At 40.9% G+C, this 18,187-nt stretch overlaps 1 pseudogene; it reads left to right on the forward strand.

Moving 5' to 3' along the window:
* The first annotated feature begins 414 nt into the window (after positions 1-414).
* Positions 415-2,752, forward strand: LOC130454257 (fatty acid-binding protein, intestinal-like; annotated as a pseudogene).
* The last annotated feature ends 15,435 nt before the right edge of the window (positions 2,753-18,187 follow it).

Raw genomic sequence — 18,187 nt, forward strand, 5'->3', positions numbered from 1 at the left:
AAGAGATAGGAGGAGACAACCCCAAGCCACCCCTTCATGGAGGTGGGAAGTCCATAGATGTCACCCAATGCATATGTTTTTGGACTTTTGCAATATTTCAATCACTTATGCTGATTTTTGTTTCCTCTATTAAATTACTATTTATTACATGGTGTGAATTTCAAAACTACTCAACCCTGTTCAAACCATTCTTTAGAGGATGGGATTTGGCTATTTCCTGATCAATAACAATAGAGATACTTGGAATGACAGAATCAGGTCTTGGAAACTACAATCTCCACCCTACTCAAGGTAACAGGATTTAGGAAGGGCTGCAGCAAAGCTCAAGATTTAATTATTTGAGAATGTGGCCTTCAACAGACATGTGCAAAGGGGACAGACCTCTGGGAGGTCCTGGGTGAAGCTAGAGCCACCATTGGCACAGGTGAGACACTGGAAGTGAGGTAGAGGACAGCTGAGGAGTCTGGGGACTTCCTGTGTGGAGGAGAGGAGGTTGTTGGAACCTGGGTGCTTGGAGTGGAGGCCCTGAGACTGTTTCTCCATTTTGGTCATGTGAGTGATAGGGACTGATCTCTTTTCTTTGCCTCGGCTATCCAAGGCCTTGGGCCTTTGGCCCAGCCTAAGCAGAGGGGGTATTTAAGCCCTATTCCCTTCTCTCCCCTTTCTCTCTCTCTCTCTCTCTCTCTCTCTCTCTCTCTCTCTCTCTCTCTCTCTCTCTCTCTCTCTCTCTCTCTAATACCTTTCTTCCTCCTATTAGTAATTAAAAACTCCATAAAAGGTTGACTGCTGACTTGAGTTTTCATTTAGGAATTACATAGCTGAATTCCTTGGTGGCCTTAAATTAATATATATCAGTCTTTTAATGTGATTTCCATCTCACAATGGGATGTTTTTTTAGGAGGGGTAGAGGGATGGATACTGGAGAGAAGTATAACGATGTATACCATCAATGCAAAAAAAAATTTAAGAGGAAGTATATCTTGGAGTGAGAATGACTTCAATTCAAGTTCTGCCTCTGACACAAATTGGCTGTATAACTTAGGGCAAGTTAATTAACTTTTCAATGTCCCAGGAAGTAAACTCTCTGCTGTTAAGTTCCAGCCCAGGTATAGATCTGCTTCACTACAGGGAATTTCCTCACCAAGACATTCTTACTCCAATCAAATCTCAAATCTAGTCCCAGTACTACAGCACTCAGGCAGCCTCTCTCTCACACACCTCTTCCCCAGTCACAGTTCATGATCAGACCATTTTCTTTTCCAGTTATACATGTCCTAGAATCTGTTTTTACACTATTTCTTGTATATGTCATAGGATCAATAGAGCTAGCAGAAAGCATAGACAATCTAATACAACCTTTACATTTTACAGGAGAGGAAACTAAGGTATTCTACCACATTCTACTCCAAATCAGTTTACCCACCACTTCACCATTTCCAATGTGCCCTTTAAAACCCCTGATTGATATTACTTTGCCTGTAATGTTTCGTTAAGACAGTAAATAGCAAGTAGAGAGGAAGTAGACATAGTGGATGACAGCAAGCCAATCTTAGGTCAGGAAGGACTATGTTTAAATCTTCACTGACTTTTGAAGATACCAGTTTTTTAGCATTCAAGTTCTATGACCTGCCACCACCCTGCCTACCTAAATATATTAAGAGAATACTTCCATCACATAAATTATATTTCCTACAAACTGGACAGTTATTTTCCCCCAAATATTCACTGCACTCTCACATCACACTTCCTTGCTTAAACCAGACCTAGAAAGACCCTTCATACCCATCTTTACCTTTGGAATTCCTCCTACTCATTTTTTAAAGGCCAATTCAAATGGATCTTAACATGTAGTCTTCTCTAGAAAGACTCCCATAAATCCCCAACAATAATGTCAACAGGGAAAATATTCAGGACCACCAATGTAGTTATAGTAAGAGATCTTTAATAAAGGAAAGGAGATTACAATAAAGAAAAACACATAGAGCCATCATCCTGGAAATTATAATCTTGGGAAAGACACAAAGAACAATAGTACTGGGAATTTCCACTGAGCTACAGAAAAAGTGTGCTTAAATTATTTTAGAAAAGTGGGGGTGATCTCTGGCTAAGAAGGAAAAGAACTCTTAGAAACATGGCATTCGATGGTACATGGAAGGTGGACCGCAATGAGAACTATGACAAATTCATGGAAAAAAAAGGGCATCAATGTGGTCAAAAGAAAGCTGGCAGCCCATGACAACTTGAAGATAATGATTACCCAAACAGGAAATACGATGACTGTCAATGAATCTAGTACCATCCGAACCATCGAAATTGTGTTTGAACTGGGAGTCAACTTTGTGTACAGCATGGCTGATGGAACGCAGCTCAATGGGAACTGAAACATGGAAGGAAGCAAGCTCGTTGGCAAATTCAACCAAATGGATAACGGAAAGGAACTAAACACTGTGTGAGAAATTGTAGGGGATGAATTGGTCCAGAGCTATGAATATGAAGGTGTGGAAGCCAAAAGAATCTTCAAAAGAGCTTGAAAGCTACCTGAGGAGCTCAGCCCAGAGCACCTTCCAAAGCAGTTTTTTTTTTGTTTGTTTGTTCTCCCCTCTCTCTTTGTCCATCAACTATAAAGTTACTGCTGGATTCACTGACTGACTGACTCTGTTGTGATGTTCAGTCTTACCTCACCAAAGGAAAAAATGGAAAAGCCAATTAGGACTGACTTTGTATTGCCTGCATCCTCCCAGACCCATTAGAGTGTACCATTGTCACAGCTTACCACTTGAATGTGTATGTGTATTTTTTTAAGGAAAATAAAGATGGTCAAATTCTTCTCATCCTAAAAAAAAAAGAAAAAGAAAAGAAAAGTGGGGGCAGTAACTGAATCTTTGAAAAGATGCAATAGCCAGAATTGAGGGTAGCTGGTAGCAGACCTAGAGGCAATCGCCAGAGGCTGGAGTGATTGGATAGGTACAGAAAAGTTTATTGTCTTTTTTAAATTAAGTCCTTGGGAAAGAGGCAAATCTAAGTCAAAGTTTGTTTTTTAGTTATTTTTTCCAGATTACATGTCAGTATAATATTTAATAATTATATTCTGATTTTTTGAACCATGTTCTTTCACTCCCATCCTTTCCCCTCCCCCAAGGTGGCAAGTAATATGATATAAATTGTATGTGTGTCATTATACAATACATATTTCCATGTTCATCATGTTGTGAAAGGAGTCATTTAGAGAAAAATTCACAGAGGAAATAAAATGAAAAAGGTTATGCTTCAATCTGCATTTAGACTCTGTCGACTTCTTCTGTGGCAGTGGATAACCTCTTTCAACCTGGGTCCCTTTGAGTTTGCCTGGATCCTTGCATTGCTGATGATAAAGTCATTCAGTTAGTCATCATACATTATTATTGTTAGTATCAACAATATTCTCCTGGTTCTATTCACTTCATTTTGTATTACTTCATAAGTCTTTCTAGGATTTGTTGTGTTCATCTTTTTTGTTCTTTCTTATGATGCAACAGTATTCCATTACAACCAGTCTAAGATCGGTGGATTCTTTTGATTTTTATTTTCTCCTCTTATTCAAGAACATCAAGTCAATTCTCCCTGCTAATTTCTTGCATTATGTTGTCCAGGCTCTTTTTTTTTCCCATCATGGCCTTCAGGCAGTCCAAAGATTCTTAGGTTATCTCTTCTGGTTCTATTTTCCAGGTCAGCTGTTTTTCCATCAAGATATGTCAGATTTTCTTCTATTTTTTTCATTCTTTTGAATTTGTTTTGTTTCCTACTATCTTAGCTTCCATTTGTCCAATTCTAATTTGTAGGAATCCATTCTCTTCTTTGAGATTTTGTACTTCCTTTTTTAGAGTTATTTTCCTATTTGAGATTTTGAATTTCCTTTTTTAGGATCCTGTTTTCTTTAGTGAGTTTTTGGCTGAACTGTTGACTTTATCCTTTTCTTTTCTAATTTTTCTTCAAAGATTCTTATTATTTGTTTTTTAATCCTCTTTTGGAGTTCTCCCAAGATTTTATTTTAGGCCTCACGTCCTTTCACATCTATCTTTGAGGGTTCAAACATTTCCATTTTGGCATTGCTGTCCTCTTCTGAACTTGCATTTTGGTCATCCATTCTGCTGGAATAGCTTTCCAGAATCAGTTTCCTTTGTCCTTTATTCATCTGGGTTTTTTTTCATGATTTTGCCTATATGTTGAGGCTCAACTTCACTTCTGGGGTAGAGGGAGTACTGAGTCTGGGTTCCCTCACATAATATGTACAGTGGATTTATCTGGATTCCACTCCTCAGTGTTCAGCTTCTCTTGGTATTGTGAGTGCTAAGAATGTTCTTTCCACTGAGGGTTCCCCCTGGGTATGCTTGTACCACAGCACCAAGCCCAATTCATAATTAATTTATCCTTACTTGTCTTTTGTTTTAACTCTCTTTAAACAAGGTGGAATTGAGTCAATATGAAGATTCCTTGAAGACAATGTTTCCAGCAATAACCCTTCCCACTCAATGTCATAGAACACTTTATTTGGTACTTCCCTAAAATAACTATCAAGTGATATTGTATATTATAGCAAGGTGTGATCTTATATTATCTACCTGGTAGGTTATATGCTCCTAGGGCTGAGGGACTATGTCTTGAATTCTAATGGTCTATTCACATAATAGGAGACCATATTTTGAGAAGAGGACAAAAAGAAAGGACAAGAAGCAAGATCTCAAAAGGTAGGGGGAGAGTTCTTCCTCATCCACCCTTTCTGGCTTCAGACAAGATCTTCAAATGATGAGTCAGCAACTTAATACTCATTTCATTGGCAATACCCCCCGGCTTCTCCAACCAATAAAATGTTTCTTTCTCCTTTTTTCACAAATGTATTCCAAATTCCTAAAAATCTCCTTTAAAATATGAGAAATGTTTTTTAAAACATCACAGATTTGTTTGCCTCTCAACTCAGAGATAGACAATTGGATCCTTAAGAATTGTTTAGATGACAGCATTTTGTATTTTAGTAGAAAGGACCCTCCAAAGAATGTAGAAAATACTTGGGTAATCAGACTCTAGGTTTATTTTCCTAATTTATATTTTCACTAGTGAATTAGTTTCCAAAGTGTGACTAATTGCATCTCCTTTCAGAATTCTAGGGGTATACTTAAGGGAATATTGGAGTCTTTGAATGCTATTCACTCAATCCCCTATTCCTGGTATTTTCCTCCTGTTGACTATTAGCACCTCCTCTACACTATTGGTTATACCATTGACTCTATTCTATCGATTTATTGGCCTTATTATCATTTAACCAATTAACATCAATTAGCTCTTTCAAAGCTGTATTCAGTGTTATGTCAAGAATAAAAACACAAAAACATACCCCTCAAAAAATGGGGCATGCCCTCTCCTCTACCACTTAGATCTCTGGGGAAAATAAGCTTACATTTAAATCAGCTGCTAGAAGGACTGAACAGGGTCATTCCCTTGCTTAAAGAACACTGCATCATAGTATTGATACATTTCTGGGCTGAATCAAGTAGGTACATCTTCAGGGCTGGAAAGATTCATGAAATTTAGGTGCCATCAAATTCTGATATGGACTCCAATTGGTGGATTTGGGCAGCTCATTCTTTTTATTTTTTTCATTTTTTTCCCATATTTTATTTAGAATATTTTTCCATGGTTACATGATTCATGATTTCCCCCCACCGCCCTTGCTCTTTACTCCCCTCTCCCGGAACTGACAAGCAATTCCACTGGGTTATATATGTATCATTGTTCAAAACCTATTTCCATGTCATTCATATTTGCAGTAGACTGATCTTTTAACATCAAAACCCTAATCATATCCCTACTGAACTGTGATCGATTAAATGTTTTTCTTCTGTGTTTCTACTCCCACAATTCTTTCTCTGAATGTGAATAACATTCCTTCTCATTACTGCTAGTAGAAAAGTATATTACATTTGATTGTGTCAAAATATATCAGTCTCTGTGTACAATGTTCTCCTGGTTCTGCTCCTTTCACCTATGCATCAAGTCCTGGAGATCATTCCAGTTGACATGGAATTGCCTGCCTCCCTCTCCAGTTTCTATTCCCTCTTCATATATTGTTTTTCTCTCATTGAAATATAAGTGCCATGAGGGCAGTGACTGTCTTACTTGATTCATTTGTTTCCCCAGCACTTAGAATAACACTTGACACTTAGCAAATACTTACTGAAGGTATTTTCATTAATCTAATCCTCATCTAAATTTTGTATCATTCCAGGAACCTAGCACAGGGCTGTGTATAAAATAGGTATTTAATAAATGTTTGCTGTTGTTATTTTATGTCATGTATTTATGCATTAGTAAATCAATAATTTTCTGGTTGATTAACTAACTGCTAACTATGGTGAAGGTTCAGACTCAGCTGGTCCACCTCAACTGATAACTCAGATACTATATATGATAATTGCATTGGTCACCTTAATAATTAGCCTTCTTTTTAATTTTTTTATCTAATTAATTAATTTAGAATATTTTTCCATGGTTACATAATTCATGTTCTTTCCCTCCCCTCCTCCATCCCTCTCCCAAGGCTGACGAGCAATTCTAGTGGGTTTTACATGTGTCATTGATCAAGGCCTATTTCTATATTATTACTATTTGCAGTAGAGTGATCATTTAAAGTCAACATCCCCAATCATATCCCCATCGAACCATGTGATCAAACAGTTGTTTTTCTTCTGTGTTTCTACTCCCATGGTTCTTTCTCTGAATGTGGATAGTGTTCTTTCTCATAAATCCTTCAGAATTGTCCTAGATCATTGCATTGCTGCTAGTAGAAAACTATATTACATTTGATTGTACCACAGTGTATTAGTCTCTGTGTACAATGTTCTCCTGGTTCTGCTCCTTTTACTTTGCATCAACTCCTGAAGGTCTTTCTAGTTCACATGGAACTCCTCCACTTTATTATTCCTTTTAGCACAATAGTATTTCATCACCATCAAATATCACAATTTGTTCAGCCATTCCCCAATTGAAGGGCATCCCCTCATTTTCCAGTTTTTTGCCACCACAAAGAGGGCATCTATGAATATGTTCTTACAAGTCCTTTTCCTTATTATCTCTTTGGGGTACAAACCCAGCAGTGATATCACTAGATCAAAGGGAAGGCAGTCTTTTAAAACCCTTTGGACATAAATAATTAGCCTTTTTAAGACTGGAAGAGAAAACTAGAACCCAAATATCTCCCAGAAAAGGTTCAGAAGATGTAGAGAGGGTGTACTATTCACTGGGACATGTATTTCAGTCATACCCTATTAAAAACACGAGCATCAATGGCCCTATAGATTGAGAGCTCTAGAATCTGACAGCAGCCTCCAAGACTGGAGTAAAAACGGATGAGTTAATTGCCAGTCTATAAAAATACAATTATTATTATTAGCTCCTTCAATGTGTTATATTCCATTAACAGTGTGACACATGCAGAATTGGGTAAAACAAACAGGCTTCTCAGTTTCTCAGATAAAGCATGGCTAAAGGTTAATTGGATTTCATTTCAGAATCTGTACACCTCCAGGTACTCACATATTGCAGAGCTTAGTCGCAGAATATGAGAAAAGTCGAATCACTGCCGAGTAGAAAAGGTGAATGCTGCCCATCTCAAAATGCCACAGTCATATTTTGAATTTCATTTCCGTTTCAAGTTTCCTGGTGACTAGTAACTTACAGTTGCTCCATCTTGGCATCTAAGCAGCTCAGCTTAAGCATCTGTTACTTATAAAGAAAGAAAGACATCTGTGGTTGTGCCTCCCAGAAAATATGTGTATATATGTACACACACATATATGTATATATCTATACATACACGTATGTATATGTGTGCATATATGTATCATTTTAAAGGTAGAAGGAAATTTCAAAATCATCTAATCTAACCTCCTCATTTTACATATGAGGAAACAGAAGATCAATAGAGTTTAGTCAAATATCACACAGGTAATTGCTCAAAGAGCCAGAAATAGAAAGAAGTTAGAGCTCTGGACTTTTAGTCTAGTCTTCTTTTCAGAATATCAACCCAACCTTTTTTGATATTCAGCCTAATTTAACAAACATTTGTTAAGCATTTGTCACTTCTTAGGGAGCTTACTTGTTCAGTTATATCTGACTCCAAGTGACCCTATTTGTTTTCTTGGCAAAAATATTGAGGTGGTTTGCCATTTCCTTCTTCAGCTCATTTGAAAGATGGGGAAAATGAGGCAACTAAGATTAAGTAACTTGGCCAGGATTACATAGCTAATACGTGTCCGAGGCCAGATTTGACTCACAAAGACAAATCTTCCTGATTCCAAGATTGGTGTTCTATCCACTATACCATGTAGCTGCCCTGTAGGGCAAGGTAGGGTATTGGGCACTGGAAATACCAAGACCAAAGGGGAAAATGTCCTTGCCCTGAATTAGTCTAGAATTTAGTAGCTATTTAATGAATGCTTCTTGTTGGATAAGTAAATGCAAGGTACTTTGAAGTAGGAGAGGGGCATGAGGAAATGTTTTCTGTAGAAATTTGAATTATAAGAAAGCTATGCAAGGGCAGCTGGGTAGCTCAGTGGATTGAGAGCCAGCTCTAGAGACGGGAGGTCCTAGGTTCAAATCTGGCCTCAGACACTTCCCAGCTGTGTGACCCTGAGCAAGTCACTTGACCCCCATTGCCTAGCCTTTACCACTCTTCTGCTTTGGAGCCAATACAAAGTATTGACTCCAAGATGGAAGGTAAGGGTTATTAAAAAAAAAAGAAGAAAGAAAGAAAGCTATGGATTCTAGGAGGCAAAGATAAATTGAGAGTGCATTCCAACCATGGAGGAAAGTCTGTTCAAAGAAATAGTCAAGAGGACAGGTGTGATTGGGCCAGTTTTTCCCAGCTTCTTTCTGATCATCCATCCTACAGGAGAGGCTAAATCTTAAAAAAGACAAAGCTGTTTGGGCACAGTTTCCCCAATGGAGCTCTCACCATCCCTACCCCAAGCCAACCTCGGGTAGTCACAGAACAAGGTTAGCCCTGGGACCTGATTGGCTCTGGCTTCACTGATGCAACTTCCTGGTCATCTAGGTGGGAGCCATAAAAGTCCCAGTCACATGCAATCTGTTTCTCTCAGTCTAAGTGGGTGCCTAAGACCACTCAGACACTAATGACCTATTACCAGATGCACTTTATAAATGTTACTTATTGTTGTTGTTCTTTGAAGATAAGGGAGACACCGATACAGGGAAGTTTTTATTTTATAGTAGAGATTAGTTGGAACCACTGATGGGAGCAGAGAAGGGAAGTGACATGGTCTCATCTATGCTTTAAAAAACTATTTTAGCAAGAATATGGATAACCAATTGGAGAAGAAAGACAGAAAAGGGAACCCACTTACAAGGCTATTGCAATAACCTGGCTTTAAGGTGAGGTAGTAGCCATTTGAATTAAAAGAAAAAAAAAGAACCAGAAGAAGGAAGAATCAAGAGGACTTGGCAACAGATTGGAAATGGGAAGTTGTGAGGGAAAGGAGACACAAAATAAAGTGTTAAAGTTGACTCAAGGTTGCAAGTTTGATTCCTGAAATGATGCCTTGTAGTGGAAGCTCTTTCTAGTCTCCTTGACTGCTAATTCATCTCAAGGATGAAAAATACTCCAATATGTGAAGTATTGAATAAGAGGCCTAAATGAATGTCAACCTACTCTCTAGCTTGTTTTAAAGTTTGGAGACTGGCTCAGGAGATTTGAGTTCATAAATTCAAGCCATGGACACACATAATCATAGATAACCATAGATCTAGAACTAGAAGAACCTCAGTAGCAGACAAAAAATGGCAGGTTTGTTCTTTTCTTTGTTGCTATTTGTTAGCTTCAGGTCTGGGACTATACAGATAAGAAATGCCTCATACACTTAATCCCAAGGCCACGAAAAATCTCTATTAGAGGATGTTAAATTTGCAGTCAGTTATGAGGTAAGTCAGACTTTCCTCCTATTTCCTTTTCTCCCTCCTTCAATTCCTTAAGTGGTTTTAATACTCCAAGATCCCAAAGCATAAATTTGGGAGATGAGGCAACAGAGTACCACATCTCCCGAATCATTGCCCCAGAATTCCTGGGAAGCAAGAAAATTGTTGAAGTATATGTGTGTGTGTATATACATATATATATATATATGTATGTGTATATATATATACATATAAATGTGTGTGTATATACATGCTTCAGATGAGATGAGATCAGACTTATTCTGTGTATAAAGGTAAAGCTGGAAATCCTTTTAATGCTGCCCTATCTTATAAAAAATCTGGGGATCCTGGTAATAGTGTGGAAATGTACTAGCATGATACTCTATTCACAACCCTGGAACAAGATACATTCTTTCTTCTAAAAGCACCTAGAATAAATTTAAGACGCTTATGCCTTCAGTCTTTGATTCTTCACTAGACACCTGAATGAGTATATGGAATCTTCCAATAAACCTTGCTATGATGTGCAAGTTTTATGCATGGCCTGTCTTTCATCTCTCAGGTATAATAGCTGGGTAACACAAAAATCACTTATTTAGAAAGCATTTGCTGCTAAGTGGTAGGGAAAGTAGACCAAAGAGTCTAATCACTTCTCTTTCCTCCTGTAAATCTCTAGGAGCCCTATAATAATTCATGTCCAAGAGAAGTTTGGGAAAGAAATAGAAGGCAGGGGGAGGAGAAATAATAATGTAAAGAGGAAAAGAAAGAGGAAATAAAGAATTTTCTGATTTAGATATTTGGAATCAGTTCTTATCACTAGGACTAGTGAGGGCTAGACAATGAGGGTTAAGTGACTTTCCCAGGGCCACACAGCTAGGAAATATCTAAATTCAGATTTGAACCCAGGACCTTCCATCTCTAGGCCTGGCCCCTCTATCCACTAAACCAACTAGCTAGCCCTGCCATTATTATGTCTTAATGGGGATCTTATATCTATGTTGACCCTATCAGCTTGCTAGGCTCCCCACAACGGGGATAATCAGGAGTTTGTTTCCAGGAGATTCATGATGGTATATGAGGGAAGTACTTGGAGAGAATGTGGAGCAAATACTCCCTAACTGGTTCCATTTGACCAAGTCATGAAGATTGGGTTCTCTGTTTGGCTTTAATTAATTAATTAATTAATTTGTTTGTTTGTTTGTTTATTGGCTTTTGAATATTATTTTTATTTGGTCAATTTCAAACATTATTCATTGGATAGTGGTAGTCTCTCAGTGACCGAGAATGACTATTGTCTTTGTGCAGTTTCATCTACGGTGTACCCTCATGTGGCTCTGGAGTCCAAAGGCTGAAGCGCAGAGTTTGTGGCACATGGGGCATGGGACGCCAGCTGTTACAGCAGGTGCGGTTGTGACCTGGTGTCGGCGTTCACGCGCAGCGGCAAGACGTCGACGTCGCTCATCTTCAAAGGTGGCGGCGGCATGGTTAATGTGGGTACGCCAGCTGCTTCTGTCAGAGGCAGCGAGTTCTAGTTGCTTTGGTATAATGCCAGCCCACTTCAAGTTGGACTTTAGCTGATCCTTTAATCTTTTCTTTGGTCGGCCTTGTTTCCTGAGTCCAGCTGACAGTTCACCATAGAATACCTGTCTTGGTGTTCGCTGTGGGTCCATGCGGATGACGTGTCCAGACCATCGTAGCTGGGTTTTGAGGACCAGGACTTCGATGCTGGTGGAGTTGGCTCTGTCGAGGACTTCCTGATTGGTGATTTGGTCCTGCCATCGGATCCTCATGATTGACTGGAGGGAGCGTTGGTGGAATTGCTCCAGCTGTTTCATGTGCTTCCGGTACAGTGTCCATGTCTCACAACCGTACAGGAGTGAGCTGAGGACCACTGCGTTATACACTTTGAGCTTCGTCGCAGTGCTTACACCTCTGTGTTGGAGGACTTTGCAGCGCAGCCTCCCAAGTGCCTGGCTGGCCTTTTGGATCCTGGCATTAATCTCGTGGTCTAGGGACCCGTCATTGGCAATGTGCTGCCCAGGTACTTGAAAGTGTTGACATTAGAAAGCTGCGTGCTGTCGATTGTAATGCACGGCTGGTTCGTTGGCCTCCCTGGTGCAGGTTGGAACAGCACCTCTGTTTTGCTGAGGCTGACAGTCAGCTCAAACAGTTTTGTTGCGGTGGAGAACCTGTCCACAATGGTTTGGAGATGATTTTCTTGGTGGGCCATGAGAGCACAGTCATCTGCGAAAAGAGCTTCCAGGATGAGTCTCTCTGTTGTCTTTGTTTTTGCAGTCAGGCGGCGAAGGTCAAATAGTGAGCCATCCAGTCGGTATTTGATGTAGACGCCCAGGTCTAGATCCATCACAGCATGTCGTAATACTTGGGTGAAGTATAGGTTGAATAGTACCGGAGCGAGGACACAGCCTTGTTTCACGCCATTGGAGATGTTGAAGCGATCAGAAGTCTCTCTACCAGATAAGACTTCCTCTGTCATGTCGACATGAAAGAGCTGGATCAGTTTGACGAATTTTGCTGGGCAACCGAGCTTGCTGAGGATCACCCACAATGCGTCCCTGTTCACTGTGTCGAAAGCCTTTGTCAGGTCTATGAAGACAATGTAGAGACTCAGGTTCCTGCAGCTGCCTCACTGTGAAGACCATGTCGATGGTGCTATGATCTGGTCGGAAGCCACATTGTGATTCAGGCAGGTTCTGCTCTGAAACAGATGACAAGAGTCTGTTGAGTATAACATGGGCGAGGATCTTTCCAGCAGTGGAGAATAGTGAGATGCCTCTGTAGTTGTCACAGGCTGCTTGTGCGCCTTTGTTCTTGTATAGGACTATGATGGAGGCATCTCTGAGTTCTGGGGGCATGTCTTCCTCTTCCAATATGCTGGTCAGCACTATGTGGAATGCCTGGAGCGCCTTTCCATTTAAGGCCTTGTACACCTCAGTTGGGATCCCATCTTTACCGGGTGCCTTGCCTGCACTCATTTGTTTAATGGCTTTTTGGACTTCCTCTATTGAAGGAGGGACATCAAGTTGTTCAGTGGTGCAGTTTTGGGGGATCTGGTCAAGGGCACTTTGGTCGACTGAAGAGGGTCAGTTGAGAAGCTGACTAAAGTGTTCTTTCCACCTGTTGCTGATGCCTTTTTTATCTTTTATGAGAGTGTCACCATCAGAGGATAGCAAGGGAGTGGTGGTGGGTTTTGATGGCCCATAGACAATCTTGAGGGCACTGAAAAATTGTTTGTAGTTTTTCATATCAGCAAACCGCTGGATTTCTTCTGCCTTTTTTTCCCACCATCGGTCTTGCATCTTCCTGATCCCACACTGCGCCGTGGCTTGAAGAGACTTGAATCTGTCCTTTTTAGGAGCAGAGTTTGGGTTATTTTGCCACTCCATAAAGGCTTTGTTCTTTTTGCTCAATAGGTCTTCAATAGCAGTGTTGTTCTCATCGAACCAGTCCTGGTGGTTGCGTTGTTTGGGGCCTAGGACTGCCTTTGATGTCTCTGAACTGGTTCCATTTCTCAGTTGAGCTTCCAGTGAGTGGTCCCTTGGCAGACAGCTTGTTGTCCAGGCAGGACTGGAATGTTTGCAAATAAGATGGATCTCACTCACGTTGTAAAATGCGCGAACTGTCTGGGCATGTTTTGGATGGTGAGGTGCAATGCGTATTTGAAGAGTCACTCTAAGCAATCAGTGGTCTGTCCAGCATTCAGCTCCTCTCATGGCTCTGGTGATCTATACATCCTGGATGTCTCGCCGGCATACAATGATGTAGTCAATGAGATGCCACTGTTTTGATCGTGGATGCATCCACATTGTTTTATATTTGTTTGCCATTCTGAACACAGTGTTCGTGATGGTGAGTTTGAATTCTGAGCATTTGCTGAGTAGCAGTAAGCCGTTGTTGTTCATTTTGCCCATGCCGTGTTTGCTGAGCACTCCTTTCCATCTTTCATGGTCCTGGCCAACGCAGGCATTAAAGTCTCCCAGTAGTATCAGCTTGTCATTTGTGGGCACTGAGTGCAGGACGGCACTCAGGTCAGAGTAGAACTGCTCGATGGTCTCCTCTGTGCTGGTCAGCATTGGGGCATATGCGCTGATGATTGTGGCATACCGGTCTTTGCTGAGAGGTAAGCGGATCTTCATGAGCCTCTCGCTGATGCCCACAGGCAAGTCTGGCAGCTGTTTGAGCAAACTGGTCTTGATGGCCAGGCCAACACCATGGATTCTGTCTTCATTTGTGGCTCTACCTTTCCAGAAGAAGGTGTATCCAGTGGTGGGTTCACTGAGTGATCCCTCTTCTGGTAAGCGTGTTTTGCTTAATGCTGTGATGTCGATGTTATATCACGCCAGTTCTTTACTGATTAGAGCTGTTCTTCTCTCAGGTCTTGGGGTGTTCTCTCTATCAAGTAATGTTCTGATATTCTTTGGATACAAAAATGACTTTCTTTTCCTCCCTCCCCTCCTAACACCCCTCCCATAGCCAATGGGCAATTTCACTGGGTATCACATGTGCCCTTGATCTGAACCCATTTCAATGTTGTTGATGTTTGCTCTAGGATGTTCATTTAGAGTCTACATCCCCAATCATATCCCCTCAACCCATGTAATCAAGCAGTTGCTTTTCCTCGGTGTTTTTACTCCCACAGTTAGTCCTCTGCTTGTGGATAGTCTTTTTTCTCATATATCCCTGCAGATTGTTCAGGGTCATTGCATTGCCACTAATGGAGAAGTCCATTACAATGGATTGTACCACAGTGTATCAGTCTCTGTGTACAGTGTTCTCCTGGTTCTGCTCCTTTCACTCTGCATCACTTCCTGGAGGTTGTTCCAGTCTCCTTGGAATTCCTCCACTTTATTATTATTCCTTTGAGCATAATGGTATTTCATCACCAACATATACCACAATTTGTTCAGCCATTCCCCAATTGAAGGGCATCCTCTCATTTCCAGTTTTTTTTTGCCACCAAAAACAGCACAGCTATGAATATTCTTGTACAAGTCTTTTTCCTTATTATCTCTTTGGGGTACAAACCCAGCAGTGCTATGGCTGGATTAAAGGGCAGACAGTCTTTTATCACCCTTTGGGCATAGTTCCAAATTGCCCTCCAGAATGGTTGGATGGATTCACAACTCCAACAACAATGCATTAATGTCCCAACTTTGCCACATCCCCTCCAGCATTCATTACTTTCCATAGCTGTCTCTGATTGGCTCTTAAAGGCATTCAGAAAGGCCTGTCAGCTTTGGATACTTGCTTTTTGCCTCATTCACTCTGTTAGTTTTCAGTGATTCTTTGGCTCATGGCATTCTGTTGGGGGAGTAAGTTTGGCAAGTGAGCCACAGGAATCTGGGAGTCAGAGCTAGCCTAATATCTATGCCCCACAAAGCAAGGAGGAATCTTCAGTAGAACTTTCAGGTCCCTAGCCCAATGGATGCTCAGATGAAGTTTCATAGAGCAGTGATGCCATCTTTGGTGAACTGGTAAGACCAATGCTATGTAGGAACTCACCTAAGATTTACCCTAGAGACCAAGGCCGAATAGAGAAGACCATGCCATTGGAGGGAAACGTTTATGAATTTTCTCTTGCCATTTCTTTAAAGTAAATATCCCTTTGTAAAAGCCAATTGGTGTTAAACAGTTCAGTGGAACTGGGCTGCTGGTTGCTGACCTCTTAACAATGGAGAGAACACAGCTGGTGAAAGTCCCAGCAAATATCTGAGAGAAGAGATACTCCCTGAAAGCTAACTCCCCCCCCCCCCCATGAAGCAATGGTAGATATAGCAGCCCAGTTCTAGAAAGTCAGCCAGAGCCTCTATCATCATTTTTTACAGGGGGCATATAGGGCAGCACTTTATGATTTGCAAAGCACTTGGCATATGCCATTTCATTTTATCTTCACGATCACCTTATAGCTATTCCCATTTTGCAGATGAGAAAAGTGAGACTCAGACAGATTAAGTTGTTTGCCCAGGGTCACACAGCTACCATGTCTCAAGAAAGATACAAACTGAGGTTTTCCTGACAAAGCTCTTTTCACTATGTCACAGGCCCATCATGGCAGCTATTTTTTCTATTGGAGTGAAATGATCTAGAGCAACATGCCTTCGGGTTAATCAATAAATTTTCAGCTATTAATTAGTGCATAGCTTCACCCATGTGACTCAAAAAGCCATCCACCCAAGGGTTAGACTTTCAGATTCAATCTTCTCAATAAAAGGTCCTCAGAAGTACCTTGTAGCTGAGTCAAGTCAATTAAATTCCATTCACCTCTCTCTTACTTCAATGTGAAGGCAGTATGAAGTTGACATGCACCTCCACAGAATCTTTTTGAGGGTAAAGATAAACATTAGCAGCCTGTGATAGTCTGTTGTTCTTGTTCAGTCCTGTCAGACTCTTTGTGACCCCATTTGAGGATTTCTTGGTGAAGTCACTGGAGTGATTGGCCATTTCCTTCTCCAGCTCATTTTACAGATGAGGAAACTGAGGCAAACAGGATTAAATGACTTGCTCAGGATTACACAGATAGAAAGTGTCTGAGGTCTCATTTGAACTCATGAAGAAGAATCTTTCTGACTCTAAGAATGGAATTCTAACCACTGAGCAACCTAGTTTCCTATGAAATTAGGTTAAGCCTAAATATATTACAAGGGAGGGAGTAGAACCAAGAGAACAGATCAGTTCTCAATATAAAATTCCCAGGCTGTCATGCAAATAAAATTCCACAAGGGAAGTCTCTGAGCTATGGAGCAGAATAGCATTTGAAGACCCTGGGAGTAAGGGGATGGTGAGGAACCGTGTCCTCCTTCAACATAGGCAGCTAAAGCATAATCCTTTCTTTGTTTTGACGGAAGCAAATTTCTCTCTCCATTATGTCTCTTTTTTTTAACGTCATCTTTCAGTGACCTGGAGGTCAAAGACCACTGAGTAAAATCCGGTATAGACAAGCCCTCAGAGGAAGGAAGTTAAAGAACCCAGGAACCAACAAGACAGGAAACTGCTTCCACAGGCACTGCCCCACTGGGTGGCCCAGGCAAATTAAGAAACTGTGGTTGGTTCCTGAGATGTGACTTGTGAGAGTTAGTGGGTAGAGAAAAGAGCTTATAAGGTCAGACCAGGAGCCTGTCTGGGTCTTCTGGCTGGATCATGGAGAGCTGAAGGAACCTTTGTCTGAATTAGCCACAGGCCCATCATGGCAGCTAATAGATTAGAAAGCCAAATATCTCTCTACCTCTTTCCTACCTTTCCCTCTCTTTACTACTCCTATTACTTTGTTTTAATAAAGTTATTAAGCTACTATCAACCTCATAATTTAATTATTACAGTTTTGTGCTCTGTACTGGTGATACCACATTTGGTAGTTCCTAGCACATATCAAAGTGCCCAGAGAACCCAGTGACTTTGAGGTTCTCTTACCACCATCACACAAGACCACACTGATCATAATGGTAGACTCTGACTCCAGGTGATGGATGACGTCTTGGTGCTCACCTGAACCAGAACTAATTAGAGCAAGATCAGATCCAGAACTAGCAGCAGGAACTATCAGTATCCTGATGAATCATTGTAGCCTGTAGGCTAAATAATAATTGAAGAGTCTCCAAGGGAGATGTATTTCTTTCCATCCCACCCACCTCACCATCTATCTAGCCTGGAGAAAAGGTGGAGAAAGAGTTAAGTGAAATCTGAGGCAGGGAGAGGGGGAGAGAGAGAGAGACAGAGAGATTGAATTAGGAGTGTGAGTGGAAAGGGGTTTGGGGTAAAAGCCACACTGCGAGAGAAAAAGGGGAGCCTAGAGAATGTGGAGCATAAGAAAGAGTAATGAATGAGATTCAATAAAACTAGGATCCTTCTTTTCTGCCCACCATCCCCCAAGAAGTCAGCGCTACCCTTGCTATCACAAACTGTTGGGAGCCCGAGTGGTAATGGACTTTTTCTGAGGGGACATCATCCTTTTCCTCGCCTCACCCCTCCTACCTATTTGAGAAGGTTCAAAGAAAATTGTCTCCCAGTTGCCCTCCCTGCCTCCAGCCCCATGCAGACATGCTACTTTATAAGACTGATTCTTTTTTTGTACAAGTGAGTTTGAACTGTATGCAGGCCTGTGGCTACTTGTGGTTAGAGTGTGATGTCTAGAGGTGAGGTGTGTTGGGGAAACTAAGGGACAGCCCTAAGGCGTTCTTACATTTCACAAAGTATATAAACTAGAACC

This window comes from Monodelphis domestica, chromosome 5, assembly GCF_027887165.1.
Source record: "Monodelphis domestica isolate mMonDom1 chromosome 5, mMonDom1.pri, whole genome shotgun sequence".
NCBI classification, from domain to species: Eukaryota; Metazoa; Chordata; class Mammalia; order Didelphimorphia; family Didelphidae; genus Monodelphis; species Monodelphis domestica.